General features: G+C 47.2%; 1 protein-coding gene across 1 annotated transcript in view; it reads right to left on the minus strand.

Moving 5' to 3' along the window:
• Positions 1–9965, minus strand: part of LOC308379505 (trinucleotide repeat-containing gene 6A protein-like) — a 68217-nt gene that overhangs the window by 45494 nt on the left and 12758 nt on the right. The gene's annotated exons all lie outside the window — the stretch shown is intronic.

A 9965-nucleotide genomic window follows, 5' to 3' on the forward strand; every position in this document is an offset into this window, starting at 1 on the left:
GAGGGAGAGAGGGAGCAAAAGAGAGGGAGAGAGAGAGTGAGAGAGTGAGAGAAAGAGAGGGAAAGAGAGAGAGGGAGAGAAAGAGAGGGAGGGAGAGTGCAGGTGACCAGCAAGAGGTCACCTGCTGAGCTGCTGTGATTGACGCTGCTCTCTCACAAAAAAGAACACAGAATCCTACGTGTGTCACACCAGCATGAGCTGTGCTTAATCTAAGCTCCACATTTACATTTGAAGTCTTGAAGTATGGAGTCTCGTTGGCACTTAGATGACAACATCACTGATATATTTGTTTTATTTTTCTTAGTTTATGAAAAACACACTTACTTTGAATACTAAAAAGAGGTTTCACCAGAGTGATGGAACATCTTGAGGTAATTCATTTGGTTGATGAAACAACAAAGCAGAGCTGATGTAGCACTACGCAATGTTTGGCATATACCATTAGAAATATTGATGGTGACAACAGCAAATTATCATAGACAAAACATTTTGACAACTGCTACATCGGCAATGAACAAAAGCCTGGTGTATGGCTAACGCTGTTTTTAATAAATATGAGACATGGCTTTGTCTTCAGTGGCGGAGCTGTGGTTTCCACACAGCCCAGAGGGACGCAGACACAAAATGTCCTCCCTCCTCACAAACAACTGTTCTTGCTATGCTGCAGATGAAACATGCGCTACTCATTCATCTTAGTAGCGCTAATGAGCTCTTCGGCTATGTGTGTGTGTGTGGCTGCGTGTGTGTGTGTGTGTGTGTGTGGCTGTGCCATCAGGTGTGGTTTAGTTTTTAAATCTGATTGAAATGCATTTGTATGGGTAAGTATGTGTGTGTGTGTGTGTGTGTGTGTGTGTGTGTGTGTGTTAAAATGTCAATCTGTGTGTCGTGTGCTGGTTGGTGTCATCTTAAAGGGGTCTCTGTGCTTGTTTTTTTAATCTGCCGTTTCAATTACATCCATGGAAGCACCACGGCTGGCTAATTATGAATGGAAGAGATTGAATAGGACTGAACTGCGACTGCATGAATGGTGACATACATTACATAATAATTATCTGAAACTCCGACCTCCCGCCCCCCTCCCCATCCACCTCAAACAAGGCTAAGTAGGGGGGTCATCACAGCCTCCAGAAGACAATGCTGTGGCTGTGTCATACTTAACAGCAAATAGGAGTAATTAATTATGTTATTTAGTGCCTGTTGGGTGTAATAAGCAGTCATAATGACAACAGACTTATTTGCAGGCCCAGTCAGCCGCACTTCCTCTTCTAATGAAACGCTTCCTCCTCTCCTCTCCTCTTTTTGTCTTCCTTCCTCCTCTCCTCCTTTTGTCTTCCTTCATCCCTCTCCTCCTTTTGTCTTCCTTCATCCCTCTCCTCCTTTTGTCTTCCTTCATCCCTCTCCTCCTTTTGTCTTCCTCCTCTCCTCCTTTTGTCTTCCTCCTCTCCTCCTTTTGTCTCCCTCCTCTCCTCTCCTCTCCTCCTTTTGTTTTCCTACTCTCCTCTCCCCTTTTGTCTTCCTCCTCTCCTCTCCTCCTTTTGTCTTACTCCTCTCCTCTCCTCTCCTCCTTTTGTCTTACTCCTCTCCTCTCCTCTCCTCCTTTTCCCTTCCTCCTCTCCTCTCCTCCCTTTTCTCTTCCTCCTCTCCTCTCTTTATGTTCCTTTGTTTGTGGAGTGGCTTGATCTGTCACTCCACACCACTAGCTGCTGTCAGGACCATGTGCTTGCCGCTCGGAGCAGACTGTGTGTGTGTGTGTGTGTTTGCTTGGTTGCACAGGGTTGCTAGCCGACACAGAGACAGACACACACACACACACACACCCAGACTGTGTAGTGTGAAGCCAAGAAGCCTGTGATGGATGCGCACCATTTGCGGGCCCTAATAACAAATACGCAGCCACATCCACGTCCACAAGCAGCATCTTCACAGGCACCGCTGCACAAGCTGCACACAGCACCACCGGCCTGCCTGCCTGCCTGCCTGCCTGAATGTGTTATCTGGATTTATCTAGCTGCGCTCTAAACAAAGTTAATTGAGGGAAATGTTTGGAATCCCCCTGGGCGGCCATCCCAGGAGAGCCTGTCAGGTCAGTCTAGACAGAGAGATAGATGGGAGGATGAAACACAATTCTCTCAAAAATAAAATTATAATGTTACGCCCCAAAAAAAAGACATCATAGCAAGATTAGCGCACCTTTGTTGCCTGGGTCTGGGTCATGTATGATTCTGCAGTTTTTTGGAGCTTGGCAGAGTCAAAAGCCAAGCGCGGAAGGAAACAATACGGAACTGCACAGCAGGCTTTTAATTTGGCACATATTTCCCCCTAATCCACACGGTCTATGGGGAGAAGATCACTCATCAGCCTGGCACCCACACGCACTGGACAATAGGGAGGACAATACTGAGGCTAATTACGTGTGCAGTTAGATGGTGGCCTCGATAAGAGCCCCCCCCCCCCCCCCCCAATGGAGTGTATGACTGAATATGGGGGGGGGGGGGGGGGGTACCAGCAGGGGAGGGGGGTTAATTAGCGACTGGGCTTCAAAGTGCTTTCAGATGTGTTTTATCTATTATGCCTATTTGCACACATACTGTAAGAGCTGAAGGCTTCATCGCTCCACTGTCAGTGAGATTTTTTTCCCCCTACATTTCATCAAAACAGTGTGTCATATTTAATAACATCGGGGAAAAAAAATTCATGATGACAACAGTTCTGTCCTCCGAGATCCCTTGTTGTAATAAATAACACGGCTGAAAGACAGTAAAAATTGAAATAAAACTGTGCTGAACTGTGTCATTGACACAAAATGAACAGAGTACAGACACCTTTATGGTGACAGACGTGTCTATGGCATTGTCATAGAGCATCAATAAGTGCAGCAACAATTCAACGTTCAAGCATCCCTCCAGAGATGAAACTTGTGCCAAGTGACCACAGCTCTCTCTGAGGACAAGTCAAGACAAGACACCGAGCGCAGAGCGGATCAGAGGGGGCTGTAGCCGAGCCTGCCAAGCTCACTCTCCTGCTGACTCTCATCTCAGTCAGACGCCACCAACCATTTGGGGAGATTGCCTTCATCGCGCCTCTCCGCTTGTCACTGCCCCCCAGAAAGGGCCATTTGGCAGCCATTTTGCCTATTGGTCTACAGGAAGGATCCTAATTTAAGAAGACGTCTTATCAGTCCCTGCTCCTGTTGAGTGACACTCCTTTCCTTGCCCTGCTCTGTTCAGTAAGGGCTCAACACATCATTAGTAGCTGACACTGGCTGGTCGGGTCAACCGCCTGTCTCTGTTTTAAAAAAGCAGGAGCAGTTTTCCATGCACGGCAGTTTGCCATGACGAACCATAAAACACTTAAGTGACATTTTGAGGCTGGTTGCCAGGAAGGACCAGAACAATAGCTTTTTTTCCACTTAGCACCGGGAGCAATTTTAGATAGGGCCTGGGAGGAGTTATGCGTAGAGAGCTTTTCGAATGCAATCACAGCCAATCTGTCTTGCGGAGTTGCACCGCCAACTGTGGGGAAGATGCCGGGGTCAATCTGGCATGCATACCACAAATTATAAAACACGCCGCCACAAACAAGAAAGATTTTTTGCTTACTACTCTCTGGAAAGACGACAAAGACATTGTGCTTTTTTTTTTTTAAATTCAACATATTTCTGTGACTGTCTCCAAGCAACCAAAATAAACAAACCAAAACACAAAGTCAAGCTATTCTTCTGAAGGGTAAAAAAAAAAGGAGAATCAACCACTCTTTATAACATAAAATTCAAGTTTCCAATGCAAGTAAGTACAGATGAGCTGACTGGGCTATTTTACAGCTTGCTGCGAATCTGAGGGGGAGAAAGGGAACACTTTGAAAAGAAAGAGGCCGTAAAACTACAGTCATTTCCATCACAATGGGATGCCACAAGCCCCTTTCTCTCTTTGAGATGGTAATGTGTGGACCACGGTGGTGTTTGATGACCAGAAGTCCATGATAACAGTCCATTGATATAAAAAAAAGGCCCTTCAGGGACGTGGCATAGACACTTAACTGTCATACTCTTGCCTGTGATAATTAATTCAACAATAGCACCCCAGCTGAACAGGAACTGTTTCTATTTCTATGGCCTTTACACAGTATCAGATATACAAGTTTACTGTAAACACAAAGTATTACAATGTCAATCAAATACCGAGTTTTCGAGAACAAAAACTTTAATTGAAACTCGGAATTGAGAAATCATTAGTGATGCTGCAGCAATCCTAGCTCTATCTCAGCACAAGCCTCAAGGCAGTTTACTCTCCTCAGTAACATACCTTGCAGGGGCAATTTAAAAAGAATAATTGAAAAATTAAGAGCTCTCTTGTTGAAATGTAACTACCTCTGAACGCTGACGATAATTACCCATTCAAAGATATATTCCCTAGTTCTCTGTGGAGCTCAAGCTGACGGCAGGATGATGACGCAGAGGATGAAACTGACAAACTGAAACTTGCAATGAGATCTGGCATCCCAACCTTATCATACTGCTGACTGGGTTCATTCAGGACATCCCTCAGCCAACGTAATCATCTCTGACTCCTCTCTCTCTCTCTCTTTCTTTCTTTCTCTCTTTCTCTCTCTCTCTCTCTCTGTCTCTCTCTCTCTCTCACCGTCAATGTCTCTCTCTCTCTCACTCTCTTTCTTTCTCTCTCTCCCTCCCTCTCTCTCTCTGTCTCTCACCATCAATGTCTCTCTCTCTCTCACTCTCTCTCTCACTCTCTCTCTCTCTCTCCCTCTCTCTCCATCTCTCCCTCTCTCTCTCTCCATCTCTCCCTCTCTCTCTCTCTCTCTCTCTCTCACTCTCCCTCTCTCTCTCTCCATCTCTCCCTCTCTCTCTCTCTCTCTCTCTCTCTCTCTCTCTCTCTCTCTCTCTCTCTCTCTCTCTCTCTCTCTCTCTGTCTTTCCAGAGGATGATTCAGCACTCTTTCTCTTGCTGCACTATCTGCTCTGCATCTTTAGGCCAGAGACCCATGGACGAGCACAGCTGAGTGGCCCATGGAGGAGAAGGGGATGAACTGAGGAAAGAGAAATGAATCGGCATCATTACAGGCAATTAACATAAGGCCCTGCCCTGGTGCCAGCCTACGGCCGAGGCTGCGTTCTGCAGCAGTGTGTTTGTGTGTGTGTGTGTGTGTGTGTGTGTGTGTGTGTGTGTGTGTGTGTGTCTGTGTGTGTGTCTGTGTGTGCGTTCGGGTGTTTTTCCCTTTTCTTCTTTAGAGGCGCTTGCAAGTTCATTCCATTTCATTATGGTAACCCGGTTAGAATAGCTAAGTGCAGCTGCAGCCACGGGCTCGAGCTGTCTGTGCTGGATTTGAATTCACCCCTGCCCAGCCAAAGGCACACACACACACACACACACACACACAGACAGACAGACACACACACACACACAGACACAGACTCACACACACAGACACACACAGACACACACACACACACACACACACACACACAGACACACACACACGCACACACACACACACGCACACACACACACACACACACACACACAAAAACGCACACATGGAAGCATACACTCACTCAATTTCAATCACGCCCTGTCTGTCCATGAACAGCGTGCAGGCACATTCAATATGGACATTCTCTGGAAGCAAAGTGGCACCAGATGAGAGCAGTGATTCCAGGACACGCGGGCAGCACACAGACACACACACACACACACACACACACACACACACACAGACACACACACACACACACACACACACACACACACACACACACACACACACACACACACAAAGGAACCAGGGAAACGAACAAAGCCTGACATGCATCAATATGTACCCACCAGCACAAGCCATTTCCCACGAAAAGCAGTGCTGATAAAAAAAGTACCAAAGAACCGTGATGAGACAAACAGTTCTCCATAATTAGAAACAGAGAGTGCTGTGAGTGTCCCGATTCTAACCCTTTCAAGTGCTCGACCACATACCATTCTGCTTTTATGTAAGCTTAAATCGAAATTTAACTTCAATTCAAATTCAACCTAAATTTGTATAGAACTAGAGTTACAGGCCAGATTCGAGCTTGTATCAGTGCAATGACGTTTAGCACTAGAGTTACAGGCCAGATTAGAGCTTGTATCAGTGCAATGACGTTTAGCACTAGAGTTACAGGCCAGATTCGAGCTTCAGTATCAGTGCAATGACGTTTAGCACTTCAGAGAGATGAGAACCTTGAGAAAACTGCTTGCCTTTGGGCTTCATTTATTTCCCTGAGGAACTGCTACGGAAGCCTGCAACGCTCATAGGCTGACCTGCCGACAGCGACCCCAACAAGTATAACTTTCCTGTTATACTTCCTGAACTCAATTAGCAGCAGCGGATATTTTCCTCAGACGTGAACAAATTGTAGTATCGACACAAACGTCACAAATGTTGACATCTGAAAGGGTAATAACCTTCACAACAGCCTTGCAATGCAGCGTGCGTTTCTCTGCCCCTTGGGCGACAAGGTATGCAACCGATGCTACTACAGTCACAGTTTGGCTGAAAAAAACAGAGACAAGATCATTGCACTGGTTGCATGCAAATAAAGTTATTTAAACTCGCTAACATGTACCATAAGATCATTTCTCCACAGAAATGGTGTGGTTGAATCAGTGAAATACGCTGACAAACATATGCAGCTCCACAAGGCAAGCCTGTGTTATTGTTTTTTAAAACCAAACCAACCGTTGACACAGACTAGCTATGTTACCACCAGGATGACCTCGGGGTTAATCAAACAACTGATGCCAACTGGCTTCATCTTCATTTTTTGGCCATGGATCCCAGACAAGCAAATATCCGTCTGTGTCAAGGTTACGGACCTGTTTTAATCGAAAAAGCAGAAATACGTGAGGAGAAAACCCAGAATTTCAAAGATGGTCAAGAATAACAAACTGCCGTGATAAATGTGTTTGTTTGTGTTGTGGCAACACTGTTAGCTGTCTTTTAACAGCCTGGTATACGAGGGGCTTCGTTAAATCTGTCTCGTGGGTTGTGACCTCTCACTGTCTGATGCGGCATGTGATCCCACCCTAATGAGATGACCTCTGACTTTCGACCTTTGTACCATTCCATTGAAAGGCAGGCTGCCAGGTTACGGAGGTCAGCGGGTCTCGAGTCCAAGCTTTCCCCTCGCCGTTGATTTGAGACAATATCATAAACCATGGGTCTGGCCAAATGGTCAGGCATTAGAGCTCGTCCACAGAGGTCAAGCTCGTATCCTTTCACTGGCATTGTCCTGGAGTGACCGATGCTGACACTGAGCTTCACTGGACAGTACAGAATGAAGGCTGAACCACAGTGATAGATTAGGCCTCTAAGGAAGTGATGGATATCAATGAGATATTAGCCGAATTGATTTTTGAACATTGAGAATCTTTGCTATTTGTTATCATTCCTTTTAGCCCGTTTACAGCATACAGTATGTGAATCTATAATGCAGAGCCTTTAAATATATACGTTTCTAATATCTTCCAAAGTGCTGACCTGAAGTAAATATGCTAATACCTTTCCCTCAAATCGATCTTCCTTCAGTTTGGTTTAAATATTTACTTGGCCAGGAAACGGGGAGGAGTTGAAAGCGGACCGGGTTTTATAAAGTACATAGAAACACACAGACACAAGAACATAAACAAACCTTACCCAGTGAACATAGACAGCCGTCGAGAGCTGCAGGGGGAAAAGCCCCTCGAGCACCCATTATATCCTCATCTGTCTTTTCTCTAGGGTCCGCACCAAAGCGGATGTGTGTAAGCTCAGAGAGAGTGAGAGTGAGAGAGAGAGAGAGAGTGAGTGTTTGGTTTGTGAGGTCATGGTTGTCAGGGAAGGAGTTCACTCTCTGATTACCACACAAATCCCTCTCTGAGACCTGGAAGCCAGTATTCTCAGGCCCAGGGACGGCCACACACACACACACACACACACACAGACACACAGACACACACACACACACACACACACACACACACACACACACACACACACAAAAACACACACACACACACACGCACACGCACACACACACACACACACACACACATCAGCACAATGCCCCGCCTCAGGTTGTTCCTGTCTTTGTGTGTGTGGCTTAAGCCTCTCCAGCGAGGGAAATAACAAGCGTTTGTTTGGGGGGTATACACCACTGCCACTGACGCGAGAGGAACACGGCCCCTGCTAAAGTGCCGCTGCGCTGGAGGACTGCGGAGAGAAGCAGACTCAACCCCAACACCAAATGTGCCTTGATATTTATTTACATTTAAATGAACCCAGACGACACACCCACAACACACACAAAGGCCCAGTGATAAAAGTGACACGACTGAATTGCCACACACTTAAGGAAAAGACGTGTGGAAGTTTGCACGGCCATTCCTATTGTTACTACGTCTCTTTGGTCTGTGGCCGGCTGCGGTGGAGTAGCTGCGGCGGTGGCTTTCTGCATCTGGTCTGGCGTGGCTCATTAATCATTTGCGCAGGGTGAGTGATTGCGGCGTGCCGAAGGGGTGTGCAGACCGCCGATTGGCTGGCGGCAGGGGGAGGCGAGGCCGATGGGGCCCCCCCCATGTGACGGGCGGCGTGGGCGGCGTGCCCTGAGCCTCCAGAGAAGAGTCTGGAAGAGTGCCAGGCCCAAATCAGCTCATACTCCAGCAGGAACAAAAGACCTGCGCTGCCTTTACGGCACACAATAAAAACACTGGTCTCTAAAACAGAGAGAGAGAGAGGGGAAACACTGGTCTCTAAAACAGAGAGAGAGAGTGAGGGGAAACACTGGTCTCTAAAACAGAGAGAGAGAGTGAGGGGAAACACTGGTCTCTAAAACAGAGAGAGAGAGGGGAAACACTGGTCTCTAAAACAGAGAGAGAGAGAGGGGAAACACTGGTCTCTAAAACAGAGAGAGAGAGAGAGAGAGGGGAAACACTGGTCTCTAAAACAGAGAGAGAGAGAGTGAGGGGAAACACTGGTCTCTAAAACAGAGAGAGAGAGGGGAAACACTGGTCTCTAAAACAGAGAGAGAGAGAGAGGGGAAACACTGGTCTCTAAAACAGAGAGAGAGAGAGGGGAAACACTGGTCTCTAAAACAGAGAGAGAGAGGGGAAACACTGGTCTCTAAAACAGAGAGAGAGAGAGAGAGAGGGGAAACACTGGTCTCTAAAACAGAGAGAGAGAGAGAGAGAGAGGGGAAACACTGGTCTCTAAAACAGAGAGAGAGAGAGAGAGGGGAAACACTGGTCTCTAAAACAGAGAGAGAGCGAGGGGAAACACTGGTCTCTAAAACAGAGAGAGAGAGCGAGGGAAACACTGGTCTCTAAAACAGAGAGAGAGAGCGAGGGGAAACACTGGTCTCTAAAACAGAGAGAGAGAGCGAGGGGAAACACTGGTCTCTAAAACAGAGAGAGAGAGCGAGGGGAAAGAGGGAGGGGGAGATGGTAAGAAAGAGGGAGTGACAGAAAATGGGGAACGAGGCAGAATGAGTGAGAGGATGAGAGATAGATATGTGAGATTCAGTGACAGAGAGAGACAGTGGGAGTGACAGAGAGAGAGAGAGAGAGAGAGAGAGAGAGAGAGAGAGAGAGAGAAAGACAGACAAGCCAGTGTTAAATGTCTATCCACTAGTCGTGCATAAACTCCGACAGCAGCAGCAGCGGCAGGCAGCCATTTCATCAGCCTCAGATGAACCCTCTCTCCACTCCCAGCGTCATCCTCAGGCCTTTGTGTCTGCCTTCAGTCTCCCCAGGGCTCCAGAGCTCCCCGAAGTGCTTGGCTCTGCTCGGGCTCTGCCGCCAGAGAACATTTCCTCTTGTAAAACGGGCGTCTGCTCTCAGCCCATGTGCCCTGGTAATCCCACAGCACCCCACTCACTCACTCGCAGCCTTGGACTCGCTCGCAGCGTGCCAGCGGAGGGGCTTAGTGCACCTTGGAGGAGTG

The sequence above is a fragment of the Sprattus sprattus genome, assembly GCF_963457725.1.
Source record: "Sprattus sprattus genome assembly, chromosome: 18".
Taxonomy (NCBI): Eukaryota; Metazoa; Chordata; class Actinopteri; order Clupeiformes; family Clupeidae; genus Sprattus; species Sprattus sprattus.